The sequence below is a fragment of the Amblyomma mixtum genome, chromosome 10 (genome assembly GCF_055824585.1).
Source record: "Amblyomma mixtum isolate Tamu chromosome 10, ASM5582458v1, whole genome shotgun sequence".
NCBI classification, from domain to species: Eukaryota; Metazoa; Arthropoda; class Arachnida; order Ixodida; family Ixodidae; genus Amblyomma; species Amblyomma mixtum.
The window spans coordinates 99,688,261-99,705,114 of record NC_143021.1 but is presented as its reverse complement, the minus strand read 5'-3'; the positions used below and the strand labels follow the sequence as shown (position 1 = coordinate 99,705,114).

Below are 16,854 nucleotides of genomic sequence, written 5' to 3'. Positions count from 1 at the left end.
CAGTCGCCAGGAATGCAGGCTGTGTCAAGAGATTGCTGGAAAAGATGAGAAAGTATTACAGCGCTGTATGCTTTAGTCCTGATCAGAAACTTGGAATTGATGTTATAATAAGGGAGTAATTACTCATTGACGTCCACCCGAGCGCAGCCATACGGCTACAAAGGAAAGCTATACAGCTGTCTCAGAAACTTCGTAGTTAAAGAAAAATTCGTCCTGGTCCGGGGTCCGAACCCGGGACCGCCGCTACACCGGAGCAGTCGCTCTACCAATTCAGCTAACCGGGACGGCAAGCTTATGGTAGGGCGAGAGCGAATTCATGAATAACTTGAAGTGGGAGCAGTGTTGACCAAATTTTTAGGGGAATCCGCCAAGGTGGAGTAGATTTGTAATAAGGGAGTAATTACTCATTGACGTCCACCCGAGCGCAGCCATACGGCTAGAAAGGAAAGCTATACATCTTTCTCAGAAACTTCGTAGTTAAAGAAAAATTCGTCCTGGTCCGGGGTCCGAACCCGGGACCACCGCTACACCGGAGCAGTCGCTCTACCAACTGAGCTAACCGGGACGGCAAGCTTATGGTAGGGCGAGAGCGAATTGATCAATAACTCGAAGCCGGAGCAGTGTTGACCAAATGTTTAGGGGAATCCCCCAAGGTGGAGTAGATTTGTAATAAGGGAGTAATTACTCATTGACGTCCAACCGAGCGCAGCCATACGGCTACAAAGGAAAGCTATGCAGCTTTCTCAGAAACTTCGTAGTTAAAGAAAAATTCGTCCTGGTCCGGGGTCCGAATCGGAGACCACTGCTGCACCGGAGCAGTCGCTCTACCAATTGAGCTAACCGGGACGGCAAGCTTATGGTAGGGCGAGAGCGAATTGATCAATAACTCGAAGTGGGAGCAGTGTTGACCAAATGTTTAGGGGAATCCCCCAAGGTGGAGTAGATTTGTAATAAGGGAGTAATTACTCATTGACGTCCACCCGAGCGCAGCCATACGGCTACAAAGGAAAGCTATACAGCTTTCTCAGAAACTTCGTAGTTAAAGAAAAATTCGTCCTGGTCCGGGGTCCGAACCCGGGACCACAGCTACACCGGAGCAGTCGCTCTACCAATTGAGCTCACCGGGACGGCTTTTTCGGCAAGCTGGCGGGGTGGGCCAGCGCAGCAGCAACAGCCAGTGCACTACTTGACTGGACGGCCCACCCACGTGTTCTATGAATATTCTGTAAATGAAGATGTTTTCAATCAATCAATCAATCAATCAATCAATCAATCAATCAATCAATCAATCAATCAATCCGTGTGCGCCTACTTTGGTTTTCCTCCTCTGCATGCCCTCTTTAGTTGTTTGGCAAGATGTGCTGAATCACTTCTGGACCTGGTGCGGGAAAGCCTGCTACACGTACACGTAGTTGTTCTTTGTAAGAAATGTGTGCTTTTGTCAAGGAGCACCTTTCTCTGTAGGCGTTCTGAAGGAGCGTACGGACGAAATGTCGGCTTGAAACAATTATAATGTAAGAAGTGGAATGGCGGAAGGTCTTTTTTTCTCGGTGAACGGTGCGCGCACCGAACAAATGTCCGCTCAGTCGCCAAACGCCAGCCCTGCATTCTTTTACGTCATTCATGCTTGAATCGAGCTCGTAAAAGCGTGTGCAATGCATCGTTTGATTGCCACTAACAGTACAAGTCGCCAAAAGAGGTAGCTTTTTAGGATTATATCATCGTTAACAGGTGTAGCTAGGCTTGTCTGCGTGCACGCCTCTCAAGATTGTAGAGTCTTGCAGAAAAGAGTAAAAAAAGGAGTACGCTCCTTAGTGCACTCCCTGTTATAAAGAGCGCGTATGAGGACAGCTCACACTAATTTTATACCCGTGTAGGTGTATTTGTGTTTAGAGTGTCATGCTCCTCGTTCTTTGAAGAAAACATTTTTCGCTGCACAGCAGTGTAAGGTGAATACACATTTCGAATGCCTGTTACAACGCACGCTCATTTTGAGCGGAAGTGGCGACGACACATAGACAGGTAAAAGTTAGGCAAATGATTTTATAACCAAGTGTATGAGTTTAGAGACTGCCTTGGGCTCCGCAGTTCAAAAAGTCTGCACTCTTTAGCAGCGTCGGTCGGGCTAGACCGGGACGATTAAGCTTTCGTTAGTCATTTAAAACGCTGCTTTGCATCCAGGTGCAGGTTCTCTCGAGGCTTTCACTGTGTTGCTCATTATGTTCGCCTCTATGGCTATATATAATTACCTCCGAATCTTAGATACGGTACACTAGCAACTCAGAATAATTTCTGATTGCGCGTTGTTTGCCTGATTCATAAGAATTTCTTGTTAAAACGTTGATTAAGCATAAAATGAAAACATTCAAGCTTAAAGTAAAGGGGCTGTTTTTTTTAATTAAGCATGCAGTGTTTAAACACTGCGGCAACCACAACCACAGCCATTCAACGACAAGATGCGCTGGGACAGTACAGTTATGCTGTAGCAGTGCTGCATCCAAAATTAAGGACAAAGGCCAGCCCTGAAATCCGGAGCTATGCAGAAGGAAAAAATGGCATTGCGCAAACACGGAACCTTGTCAGCAGTGTAAATACAGCTCGCACGATTTAGTAAATTTCGCTTTGTTCTTTTTTAAACTAAAGGAAAGGCTATAGTTTTTATTCATAGTTGCCGAAAAGTGAGCTCCTTTTCGATTTCGGCATCGGTGGCGAAGTCTCCATTGTCAGTCCTGACAGATCCGTAGCTGTTGTTTTCACTGTAATCGTCGTCGTTGGCCTCCACGTCGTTGGCTGGTCGCTCCAGAAGCCCTCACAGTCGACGGGTGGAGCGTGGCCTCCGTATTCTTCTGGAAGTATCTTTGCCGGAATCTCCTTGTGCATATCCTCGTACGTTTTCCCCAAGAGGCGAAACTGCGATCACGACGGCCAAACAGAACGGCCGGACAAACAATTTGAAAAGTCTCAACTGCAACAGGTTCCTTGGAACAAAATTTGTTATTTTTCTTTTATCGATACTTCAGGACCTGGCTAACTTGTCAGCATGTGTTGGACACAGAACTGTGTGTCCTAAAGGGTCTACCATCATGCAGGATCTAACAGAGGACGTTCGCTTCTCCCACAGCTCTGTATAAGAACTAATTGAAACGCCCTATGCAAGTACACTCCCGCGCCCTTCTTCGTTAAGCCATGAATGAACTGATATGGCTCGTGTTCTAAGTTGAACAGCTATGCGCGATGTAGGTATGTCATGAAGCTGGTGACCTACCGACACCCCGTGACGGACTCTAAAAACGACTCGTAAGGGTCACTACTACTCACTTTATTCCACTGGTATCTTAATACATGCCAATGACTAATTGTTGTGCTAGCACAAAATGAGTTTGTCCAACTTATACACAGCGGCAGGTTACACAGAAATTAGTCCAATATTTTGGTATTTAGTAATTAGAACTAACACTAAACATTCACCATTAGTTATGCTCAGTTTTTTTTCGGCACCGTGGCTGCGAACGAAGCAAGGCAGCAACGCCGTAGAGCAACGGACCGCGGAATACAAAAAACAAAGAAGGGTGTTTGTCCAGTCGATGCATCGCAGCGGGCTCCACCTCACCTCACGGCTCTAAAAAACGGCAATGAATGTATAAACGAGAACATTTAGACACTAGTTCATTCAGGAAACAAATGCCATGAAGCAGTAAACTAAGAACTTCCGCACACAGTTTGTCACTGCAGAATTATACTTGTGAACTACACAAAACCACAGCCTTTTTTTTTCTTTTGTACCTCTACAGGTTATCACCCGTACGCCGAGCTTCTGTACAGTCAGATAGCGTGCACATGCAGTACCAGCATTAGCAGAAAAGGAAGGCCAAAAGCGAAGGAAAAGGGCTTCTTCGTTCCGCAACAAGACGCGGGCGCTTGCTGCGATGTCTTCTCTAGCACGATAGGAATTGCTAGAAGTCAGGCGTTGAAAAGAACAAATTGACGAGGCGCCAATACACAGAAGCTACACACATCAAGAGCTTCTTCCGATAAAAAATGTTTCTAGCCTAAACTTCCAATGTTCTAGACGCGTAGTTTCTGAAGGAAGTTTTTTTTTTTGCATCACGACTTGGCTCATTGCGTAGCAGGCTGGGTGCGCGGGTACTTCGATGCTTGTTCCAAACGCTCGCCTCAAATTAAGGTAGTGTCTCCACCTAAGGTTATTTCCGCGCATTGCCTGGGGCAGTAAGGAGGTTGGGTACGTCAGCCGAAACTGCCGTTACAGTGGTGATTAGGGGGGCATTGTGTCAAGAGACGCAACAGAAGAGCTTTGTGTGGTGGCAGGACCACATCACACGCTCCCCATTCATAACGCAGGAGGAGCAAAAACTACAGACGCATTCGGTTTGTTGCAGCTGAGCCTGATGTTGCTTCAGTTCCACAACACCCTAAAGACCCTCTGCGCCGCAAACTACTGATTAAAATATCCGCTGATCGCGATGCTCTGCAGGATGCTATTTGAAAGCATGCGAAGTTTTTATTTGAGCAAGCGTTGCCAGTTTCAGGCCGTGATGCATCGCCTTGCTTCATCCTTCGGGCAAACTCTAACGGGATTGACGACTCCGACATGCGTAGTGGAGCAGAGCATGTAGAGGGCCAGGTGTGCTGCAAGCCGAGTGACGGATTTCAGATGGAATAAATCTAGTCGGCCGGTTTTCACGACAAAGCTCGTGTACAATACCGCATGACTAATCAGAGGATAAACTGAAATTTATTGCTCTTTGATTCATCGAAACCTGGGTTCATTTAATTTTTTCATAATGAATATCAGTTTAGAAGAGAAGCTTAAGCATGTTTCGCATAACATGATTATGAGCAGCTCACCCTCGCCACCAGCTTCGTCTCGAGGAAAAGCCGGACGAGTGTGAAGAACACGTCGAAGCCTACGCTCTGCATCAGGTGGTGCATGGCCTTCAGCCGCATTGGCAAACAGTCCTGGAAGGAAACAAAGCACGGCTGGTTGAGCAAGGTTTGACGCTACACAGATATGGTTCGGGAAGACATTGAAACGTTAAACAATATGGCGGATGTCTAACCAAGAGCGCAGACGATCACGTCAGTACGGCAAAGACTCTATACTCCGTTTCATACATAGCTTTCAACGCTGCCAAAGGTACGAAAGTAGTCCGCTGCAAAAAACAAGCAAAATGTATCCGTCCGCCTCGCGTCGTGGCTGAGTGGTACGAAGCGCGCGCCTATGTGTTCATTTCACAAGATGCCAAGGTTCGACTCCCGGCTTGGATGGTTTTTTTTTTCATTTCTTTTTTATTTTTATTAAAATCATCATTAGGTAGAAAGTCGAAACTGTCAAACTCTAATGCCAACCTTGAAAAACACAGCGCTCTTTACTTGCTTCGAAGGGAAAAGGCAGTGTAGTCTATTGGCGACGGACGTGATTGCGAAGTGCTTTTCTCGGGCAATGAGCGACTTTTTAGCATGCGGCACACAAGGTGATCTTATTCCAGTAGAGATACCTTCTTTCTTGAACCTCGCAACTGTCCGAGGGCTCACCCCGGTCACCTCACCCACAGTTTCGAGAACTTCACGCGCAGTCTTCTCCGGGAAGCGCTTCCTTACGTTACAGTAAACGTTGACAATCACCTGCTTGCAGTCTCTCGAAATTTTCGGAGGCTTCAGCTTGGAGAATATGCGAGCAGGAGATGTTTTTAAAGCCGCAGTGGGCGAAGAAAACAAGCGAGTAGGAGATAGCGGTACCATTTTCGCATACTCGGAAACCGAAAGACGAAAGCAGACGACATCGCCGGCCGGCCTAGCTGCGAAAACCTGATACAGGAGGAGCCGAAAAAAGACCCAGAAAACTAAGGCACTCTGTTTTGAAGAACATTAAAGAAAAAGCAATCTTTTTGCAAAATAAAACACCATTATCATTATACTGCAATATTAACCAACAATAACTTTAATATTGAGTTCATTACTCTTTTCACTTCCGACGCACTACATTACGATGCGGACGAGGAGCGCGAACAGGCGCCGTAGCCTTGGCTGCGTTGACAGCTATGTATGAAACGGAGTATAAGTGGCTTCGACAAAGTTCAGAGAAAATTTGTGGCATTCACAAAGAACTAAAATATTATGTGACAGCTGCGCGCGATTTATTCCGGTTATGGAGACCTGCATTGTTTTATTACCGACAGGTTGAGAGCTGCAGTTGTGTTCAAAACGGTATTCAGGATTGGATCTAAATCAAAACCTACCAAATTCCAAGAGGTTCTTACAAGAAAAAAACGAATTGTTATTTAAACTTTAAAATGGCGCTGATAAAGAAGTCGATACAAGAATCAAGCATAAAAAAAAACGCGCCAGCAGCAGAATTCTAAAGTTTTCGGATGAGAAATAAATTACTTTTGTTAATAACTGAAGCTGTCGAAAACGATAACGTAACAAAGATAGCGCTTTCTTTTTTGATGGAAACCTTACTTCCAGTTGCCATTGCCGTAGTCTAATGAACAACCAAAAACTGCGATACAGTTGTATGGTTAACTTCTCCTACCATCTATTAAGATTTGTATCCTACCGAGGGAGCGATTCTGATCTGGATAGGAGCAATGAAATTTTTAGAGGGGTTCGGCTGCTACAATATGTGTTTGGTGTCAATAAAAAGCATGCCTGCGAGTGCGCGCGTAGTGCTAGCATGCAAGATCATGTTCCGGACGCGTTCCTGCTGGAAACATCACTTTCTGTGAATACTTTAGAATGAGCACTGGGTTACATAATCTATAGGAAGGAATTGTATGCGTTAAAAGGAATGCGATATGTTGATTGTGCTCTAGGGCTAACATGAAATTAGCCCTATAATATGCAAATTATTTTTCAGAAATACAACAATATATTCCTCTCTCTGTGGTGCACGTAGGCTTCCTTTTGCCTGTATATAGTTTTTAACTACGCTTTTTAAATAGACTCGTTTTGATCATATAAAACACAGTCATTCAGTAGGAAAATTGCAGCGCTCGCTAAAGCAATCTAAGGTGGAATCTATTAGGTTTCTCGAGATTTTGACCAGTAATGCTTTGCTTCCCTCACTGTTCCAGAAATTGTTGCTTCGGGTTTTTTCCTTGCCGCTGTTCGTTTCACTACCGATGCTCAAACTTGTTGATTTTGCTTATATCAGAATGCCAGTTAGTACACCTTTCCAAGTTGGAAGCGACTGTATTTGTTGCGAAATATAGCTCCTAGTCTTGTCGACTAGGACCTATAGTAGCATATGGTTTGTGGATGTTTAACATCCCAAAACGACTCAGGCTATGAGAGACGCCATAGAGAAGGGCTCCGGAAATTTCAACCACCCGAGGTTCATTAACGCGCTCTGATATCGCAGAGTACACGGGCCTCTAGAATTTCGCCTCGATCAAAATTTACGCCACGGCCAGGATCGAACCCGCGTCTTTTGAGTCAGTAGCCGAGCGCCGTAACCACGGAGTCACCGCGGCAGGTCTATAGTGGAATAAACTTTCTCTGTGTGGCTAAAAAAAATACTACAAAAAGAGAACTAGAAAAAAAACTTTGATCAACAAATAGAATAGCAAAGATCGCGGCCATAGAGTGCAGTCGATATCTAGGTCTAGCACACGATATCGTAAATCACTGCTGCGTCGCCAGCGTAACCGTTCCGTCGTATGAAGCGCTTTCACCAGATCGTGGATTGCCGGCCGGGACGCACGGAAGTATTGCTTTTCCTTTCATTATTTTGCGTATATCTACCTATAACAATGAGGTAAACGATGTCAAGGTAATTTTTCAGACAATCAAAAAGGGTGGGTGCTCTCTTCGGTTGTTTCTATCTACTAAAAGTTGAATTCGTCGCGGGATCTCGACGCCTCTACTTACCTGTAAATATTCGAAGCCCCGCATGATCAAGTCCAGATTAATGGCGAGCACTTTGTCGAGTGTGAAGCCTCCTTAGTCAAACAGGCTAACCATGCCCAACGTTTGAGTCGTTGGATCCATAGCCAAGTGTTCCATGCACAGCATGATGGCCCAGTGAACATCGACGTATGAAGATTCAACGAGATTCCAAGAACCTGAGAAAAGGAAGAAAATGCAACTGTTTCGAATGGAGTCTGCGCGTCAATTCTCAGTTGTCAAATATTTCTTGTGTATTCAGATATTTTTACTGTGTCACCAGGATTTTCTTTAAATTATTCGTGATTTCAGGATTCATTATGCGCTTGAGGCAGACCTGGACCCACTGCTCGAGTGCATGACTCAGCCCATAAAGTTTTATTTGAAAAATAACTACGAATTGGAGGTTGCGAAAGAAGAGTCGACCGCTCTCTGGACGTGACGCCAGCATAAGCTTCTCTTGCACAGTTGCGATGACTCCGACTGAAATGGCGGTCTTTCGCCTCAGGTGTCTGAATATTTCTGTGCGGCACCTGCATGGGTCAACGGCCTGTTTTTCGGCCGTATGAAATAATTATTTGCTTCACCGGCTCGAGAAATATCACAAAACTCTCTTTAGTAGGCATGGAGCATACGCTTTAGACGAGAACAATTTCTCTATGAATGCTACATCAAGCACTGAGCGTAATAACTAAAACAGCTGGAATCCTAAACACATCCCTGTTTTTAACGGGACACCAGAAATGGCATACATAAAAGATTCATCTTTTAGCACCGTAGTCTTCAGAGTGGCTGCCGCTACTCAGGTGACGCGTAGAGTTAAAGACTCGTGTGCTCTTGGATTTACAATTAGATTGCATATTAGATAGCACTGTTGCGGAAGACCTTCTCTCCAGGTGCGCCCGCGGACCTGTGTACGTATACATCCACGTCAAGCGGGAAATGTACTTTGGATGCACATGTGACAAGATAGGCGTAACTTGTCTAGAACTTTTTGTTTACTCCATAATTTCTTTTACTGTTGCGTACAAACGCTAGCGCACTTGAAGATCGCAGTACCAGACGACAAAGTCTCACTTTTTGTTTTGTTTCCGAGATTTTTGCACTATAATAGCTGGCCACTGGGTTGCCAACGCTTTCACTAGATGGAAACCACGAAGCCGTCTGCCTATTTAAAAATGATCTGGATATATGCTCGAACAACTCTCTGCAATATGATGGCAGGTTGCTTCGGAAACATTACCCACCGGGTTTGAACAGGAAGATACGGCGTCCATGGACGTCCATTTCTTGCAGAACCATCATGTGTTTGCGCGTAGCCTGAGACACTTTGGAGGGCTGAAAGTCCAGAAAGTACGGACCGCTGGTGTTCCGGATCTTGCAGTAGTTTTTACCGGAGCGTAGGGCTGCTTCAACGTTGTAATTCCACACGCGTAGAAAGCGCAGAAGAAATTGCGCATCCTTCCGAGAGTTGAGATACCCCTCCTCTGCGATAGGCATCGGGTGAAAATTTTTCAGGGGTATCCCCAGAACAACTTCCGAAATTGTACCCTAACTCTACGATCTGTATTTTTTTTCTGAAAGACTCCTCGCCTGGGAGCTCCATGTTGATTTCTGACCGCTTTTACAGACACGGAGTGCGTACAGACCAATGTGATGACCAGCAAGTTATTAGCATTCACGTTTAACAGCGGCCAGAAGGTTCTGAAACTGCACGCGTTTAGCAACTTCAAAAAAAAAAAAGTCGCCAGTTGGACATGAGTCGCATGTGGCCAGATGTCACAATAGGTTAACATTCCTTAGCCTGACGGTCTTAGACGGTTAGTGGTACAAAATGTAGCGCCTTTCTAAGAAAGGTCTTTATAATAATGGACGCGGAAACGTTGCGCAACTTAGAAGAGGTGAATGAAAGTATTGAGTTGTACTTACTTCAGTCTTCTCTCGGTGGACCCAGGTTGATTAATTCACGACTTAAAATCTTGGCCGGAACATAAACCTCATATGAGCCACAGAAACAATGCGAGCTTGACTGCTGTTGGCAGCAAATAACCGGTGAAGTACCCAAGCTTCCCTCTAGAAGTTCTTCTAGTGACAGCTTAGGTTGCTTGCGTGAGATAACATTTAAAAAAGAAAATGAAATGTAAGATTACCCACCCTTCGCTGTGCTTCCTCTAGCACTTTGTAAAGCGGCCTGTAAAACAGCGTCACTATCGTTCACTCATTTTTAGGGAGTCGAATTTCCACCTCACCTGATAAAAGCTGCAATAGTTTAGCGAGTACCTTTCTCCGCGCTGGAGTATCTCCAAGGTGATCTTCGGCGACCTGTTGGAGCCTGACAGGAAGGGCATCCTCGGACGTATCGAACACATCGTCTGTTGACTTCTTCATGTACACACCAGCCATCTCGGATACCAGTGCCAACGAAAGTAGCACAGTCTACTTCGAGGGCACCGCACAGCCGAAGCGTCTCGCAACACTGCAAAGGATGCAGACACTCTTAGCGGAGAAAGTGTCTGCGCGGTGTTGCGACCCGGGTAGCATGGCCGAAGACCGGTGATGGAACGAGGAGGATGGGAGACTGGGTTAAGACGAAGGCAACGAAAACTTTATACACTTATTTACATTATTTACAAAGGGTGACTGAGAATGACTCTCAGTAGAAGGCAACTTCTTCGGCAACCGGAGTCGACAGGAGTTAGCAGGCTACTCTCGGCCACACTCACAGCAGAGTTAAATAGGGTTCGGATTCCCCAGATCCCTGGCTGGGGAATAAAGTTCGAAGAGCACTTTCAAATCGGATGGACCGAAGTGGACGCTGGTGTTTCCACCCACGGCAGGGGCGGTGCGGGCTGTTCCGCTCTCTCGTAGCTCGGTGGATGGGAAGGGGGAGATGCTGACTAATCCAACACGGCTGGTACGGAATCTCCCGCAGTCTACCAGCAGGTGAACGAACCTGCTTCCCCGCCGGATGTCCAGAACACGAGAACTTTGTACAGGACACAGCCGTCTTCAATTAACAGCCAGCGTGAGTGTGCGTAGCACCCCTCCGTCCTTCGACGACACTTGGCCTGGCTGGCGCCGCCACGTCGCCTCCGATTCCGCTGTGGTTGCCCCTGTTAAAGGCCCCTGCTCATCTCCGGCCTTTGGCACCGCTGCCGTGGTCACCTCCGCTCAAAGTCCGCTGCACTAATCCACTTAAGCTAGGAGGGGGGGCATCACAAGCACCACTCTGCACCGCCGCCATCGCGAGGTTGTCGACCTTGTCTACTGTTCACGGTTGCTGCTTGATCGGGCCCACGTGGCCAGAAATACAATTACAACAGCTCGTCCGCCGCCAGGTAGAGGCCTCGAAAGGGGTTTCAGCTCCTCGCTGTCCTCTGAAGAGGCCGCATCAGCTAGGCAGGTGCTCTGTGTCCTGGGTGATCCAAGGGTCGGTGTCTGCAGGCGAAGGGTCTCAGGTAGAGCATTAGTGGTCAAATCTACACAATGCCCCCACCCCGTCAAGACAAGAGCACCACCCTTCTCCCGAGTTGTGCCAGGCAAAACAATGAACAAGGCCTCAAGCTGTGCTGCTCGATTAACTCCCCTTTTGGCTCCCCCCCTCAGGCGGTGTGATTGGGTGAGCTGCGGACGTGACCTATGCGGGCGATTAAATGCCATCGCATTTTTCAATTTTGAATCAGGTTTTGTGCTGGGAGAAATTACAGCTGCCTTTGCGATCCAAAGATGGGCGGCCCCGATAGATCAGCTGAGAGGATAGTAGAGATACTATTCATGTATTCTCAAGCGCTAATCTATACATATCAAACAACATAACCTACACACATTACAACTATACTTTACAGAAAACGGTCAAATGCTGTCATTGAAAAAAAAACTCTTTTAGGCAGAGAACTAACAACCGTCTTTTGAGCAACATCATTTCAGCAAGAAATAAAAGCTCAAAACATCGTTTGTGATTTTCTACCGGAGTAAAAAAAGAACAGTAAATACAAGACGCATGTATTCCTGGAATACCGCTACTTGAGCCACGCCCGGCGCGGTCGGGCGGCCGGCGCAGTCGGGCGGCCGGTCTACCCGCTGTCTCCCAAAAGCTGCGGGGCTGATTAGTTCCGTCTCTTTGCGACTGGCATGCAAAGCCCGGGCAGCGCTGAAAAAGATTTAAACGGGAGGAGCGCTTCTCCCTCTCCCGGTTCCCTGTATGTCTCGTCTTCATCTGACCCGCGCGCGCTCGGAGGCGCCCTTTTGTCTGGTTGCCGCGCGCTCCCTTCTTTAGCAAGCAGCAGGCGTCACATGTCTCATGACAATCCTTGCTGTGGTCCAACAATGGAGCAACTGGCTTACGCCCTGTATGGGCCCGCTTAGTCGATCTTTTCTTCACGGGACTCCTGTGAGCTCTTGAGTGCAGCGGTGGCAACTCCAAGAAGTTACGCGTGGTCCTCAATTGCAAAAGCCTGACCTGTACTTTTTGCTTTGCGACACCACATAATTTGGTCTTTGTGGCACGGCGCCGCCTTTCGGAAGCTGCCCCAGTGGATCTGTTGCGCGCGCCTTCTGTTATTGCGGTGCCGTCACGTGTCGTCGCGTGCGGAATTTTCCTCGCATAGCAAAACTACCTGAGCCCTGCTGTCAGTGCTAGGTAACAACCTCTCTGAAAACTCGGACGCCTCAACGATTTTGTCTCAGCTCGGTTCTTTACTTTCTGGACTCAACTTGGCCGCGATCTCGCTGTCTTTGGAACGCGACCGCTCGTGCACGGAGTGGTCGCCGTAGCTCAAGCCCCTCTGATTTAGCTCGTCTTCCGAGCGGTTTGAGAAAACGTACGGGCACTGCTCCGGCAATGTCGCTTACACCGCCGCTTCGGTATGCAGCACCCCAAACGGGCCTTCAATGGTGACGCGCGCGACTGGCAGACAGACACTGTCCTCCTGGGCCACCTGCCGGATCCACGCGCTTTCCCCAGTGAAATCGTTCGGTAAAACGAGCGAAGGGTGCATTACATCCATTGTGGCGGCGGAGTCGAGCAGGACGCGACACCGTCGCCTATTCACGATCATTTCACGCATGTACGGCTCAAGTAGGCGCATATTTTCCTCGTCGAGAGTAGTGAGCGAGAAAACCAGCCTAGTCCTTCGATAGCCACTCGCGATATGCCCTGGCTCGTTACAGCGGAAACATACTGCCGGTCTCCTCGCCCCGAAGGCTTTAGCACGATCCTTCTCTTTTTATTTTGTCCAGCGTCATTTCTACCGACAGAATCTTTTTCGCGGTCCCTCTCATCTGCCACTTTCTCTACCCTCGGCGGGGCCGCTCCATTCTCGTTCCGCAGTGGGCGCTGCCTGAACTCCCTGTAGGGCTTTGTTACTGCCCTCAAGCTTTCCTTTCCTGTTTCGCGCCTGACCTGGAACTCTTCTGCGAGCTCGGCGGCGCTCTCTAAGCTTTTCTTTTCGGGCCTGTCTTGCACCCAGAGCCGCGTTTCCTCATTTAGACAGCTGTAAAACTGTTCTAAACAGATGTCTTCTACAACTTTGCCACGTTCCTCATAAACCTCCGCGGCCTTGAGCCATTCGATCAGATTTGCCTTAAGAGAGTACGCAAAATCTGGGAATGACTCGGAAGGCCGCTTCCCCGTGGTTATGAACCGTCGACGGAAGGCGTCGGCTGACAGGCGGTACCTTTTCAGCAAGGTGACCTTCACTTTATCGTAATCATGCGCCTCCGGCTTTGTCAGCCGAGCAAGCACGTCGGCAGCCTCACATGGCAGAACCGTCAAGAGGTGTTGAGGCCAAGTGGTGCAAAGAAATTTTTGGTTTTCGCAAGTGCGCTCAAAGTTCAATATCAACAGCACGATATCTTCGCCAATTTTGAAAGGCGACATAAGGTCTTTCATTTTGGGCGGCTTCGATGACTGACTGCTTACAACAGAAGTCCTGCCTGCTTTTGCTGCTTCTGCCTGAGCTTCAGCTGGCATCACCTCTAGTCGCTTCTTTTCTAGCTCCACCTCATCTTTCCTCTTTTGCTCCTCTAACTCCAATTTCTCTTTTCTTCTTCGTTCCTCCAATTCCTCTTTTCTTGTGATTTCCTCACAGTGCTCCACTATATCCTCATCCTGAAAACCTTGGTCCTCTATCGCACTGACAACCTGCAATTTCTTCATAGTTTTTCCAAAATGAATCCCTAATTCCCCAGATAAGGAAATCAGGTCCATCTTACGCAGCTTTCACCAGTCCATGACTGCCCTTATGTGCTCTCTAATAATGTCATTGCTAGTCTCTAAAGGATGTTGGTGCAAAGCAATGTTCAAATCCGAACAGGCTACTACAATCAACGTACACTACCAGGAAGAGCAGCACAAATGCTAAGCCTGGCAATACTCAAGCACAGAAGGCAATGCACTCACCAAAACCGGAGCCAGGACACCGCTCAGACGATCTCACCACCGCCAAACAGTTGTTGCGACCCGGGTAGCATGGCCGGACCGGGGATTGGACGAGGAGGATGGGAGACTGGGTTGAGAGGAAGGCAACGAAAACTTTATACACTCATTTACATTATTTACAAAGGGTGACTGAGAATGACTCTCAGTGGAAGGCAACTTCTTCGTCAACCGGAGTCGACAGGAGTTAGCAGGCTTCTCTCGGCCACACTCACAGCAGAGTTAAATAGGGTTCGGATTCCCCAGATCCCTGGCTGGGGAATAAAGTTCGAAGAGCACATTCCAATCGGATGGACCGAAGTGGACGCTGGTGTTACGACCCACGGAAGGGGCGGTGCGGGCTGTTCCGCTCTCTCGTAGCTCGGTCGATGGGAAGGAGGAGATGCTGACTAATCCAACACATCTGGTAAGGAATATCCCGCAGTATACCAGCAGATGAACGAACCTGCTTCCCCGCCGGATGTCCAGAACACGAGACCTTTGTAGAGGACACAGCCGTCTTCAATTAACAGCCAGCGTGACTGTGCGTAGCACCCCTCCGTCCTTCGACGACACTCGGCCTGACTTGCGCCGCCACGTCGCCTCCACTTCCGCTGTGTTTGCCCCTGTCAAAGACGCCTGCGCATCTCCGGCCTTCGCCGCCGTTGCCGTGGTCACCTCCGCTCAAAGTCCGCTGCACTAATCCACTTAAAGGCCCCCTGCCCACCCGCGGCCAGCAGACACTCTCTACCTCACTTTGAGCGAGCCTCCTCTCCTTCCATTCCCTCCTCGAAATTTTTCTCTCCCGCTCCTCGTCGAGTAGGCTCGGCAAGGCAAAATCACCCCTTCCTTCTCCGGTGTAAGCCGGAGGCGTGGTGTCTGTGGAGTGCGTCACAGGGCGACGTCATGGCCCCGCCTTCAACAGAATTCTTTTCTTGGTTTTTGCATTTTCTCCGCACACTGAACGATCGAGAGGCGCGATCGGCTCGACCACCTAGACTTGTTAGCGAGCGCATCCTTTCATACATCTGTTTGTCATTCCCAGTTAACGAGCCACCTTTTCATTTTCTTTTAGGCCTCCCCACCGTTTCACGAGCGGAGGGGCGGAAGTCGGTTGTGTTCGAAACACACGGCGAAGCGCGGACCCGGCAACCGCCCGTTTGCTTTTCTCCATGCGTGTTTGTGTTCTGTGTGTTTGTGTCTTTTCTCCGCTCCAAAGCATATGTCATTCATTGGAGTCAAGGCGTACGCAAGATGCACGAAAGATAAGCGGTATGTGTGCGGAGCGGTAAAGTGGGCGAGCGAGGGAAAGGCTCTGCTGCACTACTAATTAAAACCTTGTTTTGGGGGGCTCGCATAGAAGAAAAGAAACTGAGAAGGGAGCGCGCACGCAGAGCGTCTCGTGACGGGATCACGGCGGGGGGGGGGGGGGGGGGGGGGGGCGAGCCAACTCCCTCAGTTTTACTGTTTTTTTACTTTTTATGGCTAGGGTTCAAGGCTGTCGCCGCACGCTCCCTCCGCAGTTTTTTTTTTTTTGTTCCTTCATGCGGGTTTGTAGGCATGAGCCAGAACAGAAGGCGCTGCGGAAAGCGTTGTGCAGACGACGCGACGCCAAGGCTACGCCCAACCTTCTCCCGTCAGTCAGAACGATGCACCAATGGAGTGCCTTTAGCGAAAGTAGCCCCCCTTGACGTCAGCGGGGTGCAGAGTAGTGGGCCGGGCCCGTTTTTGAAGGAAGGAAAGAACGAACGGGCTTTGATTTGAATTTTCGCAGCTTTTCGGGGCGCGCATGGCTCTAGTATTTTGCAGAGGTTATCTTCGATGCCTCATCTATGCAGTGGGCTTGTTTTTCAAAAATGTCCGGACCCTGGTCAGTGGCCCTTTAAGCTAGGGGGGGGGGGGGGGGCATCACAAGCACCACACTGCACCGCCGCCGTCTGGAGGTTGTCGACCTTGTAGACTGTTCACGGTTGCTGCTTGATCGGGTCCACGTGGACAGAAGTACAATCACCACAGCGGCTCGGGGCACTCCGGTTGGCCGAGAAAGATCATAGCCTCCTTTATACTTTCTGTCGCTGTCAACGCGCTGCGCGAACTATACAGCGGCGCCGTCGGGTAAAGTTGCGCGGCGCTGCCGCTCCCGCCCGTGAGGGCGCCACTGACGTAGGTGTCGAAGCGCACTGATGCGAATGCCGGCGCGAGGATGGGAGCGCTGTTAATCGCTCGCGGGATAACGGCTACTAAGCATGAATCGTAGAAACTCGTTATATTTGTTCGTAAAGCTGACATTCACTAAGCATAAAAAGTGATTACGTTAGTTGTTAGTAACATCAACGCTGTGACATGTTATGTGAGGCAGTTCCAAGATACGTGGGCATGGCTCGAAAAACTGCATGACTGCTCCGCTAGTGTAAATGGTTATGGAACAGTTACAATGCTAGTCTACGCTGCGCTAAAGCAAAATTTAAGAAGAAAGGCTACAACATTTATTTACACATTTCACAACAGCAGCTGTGCTACAAGAGCAGCTACTT

At 48.5% G+C, this 16,854-nt stretch overlaps 1 pseudogene; it reads right to left on the bottom strand.

Moving 5' to 3' along the window:
- Nucleotides 1-2,662: 2,662 nt before the first annotated feature.
- Nucleotides 2,663-10,323, bottom strand: LOC149326527 (retinaldehyde-binding protein 1-like; annotated as a pseudogene).
- Between the last annotated feature and the right edge of the window lie 6,531 nt (nucleotides 10,324-16,854).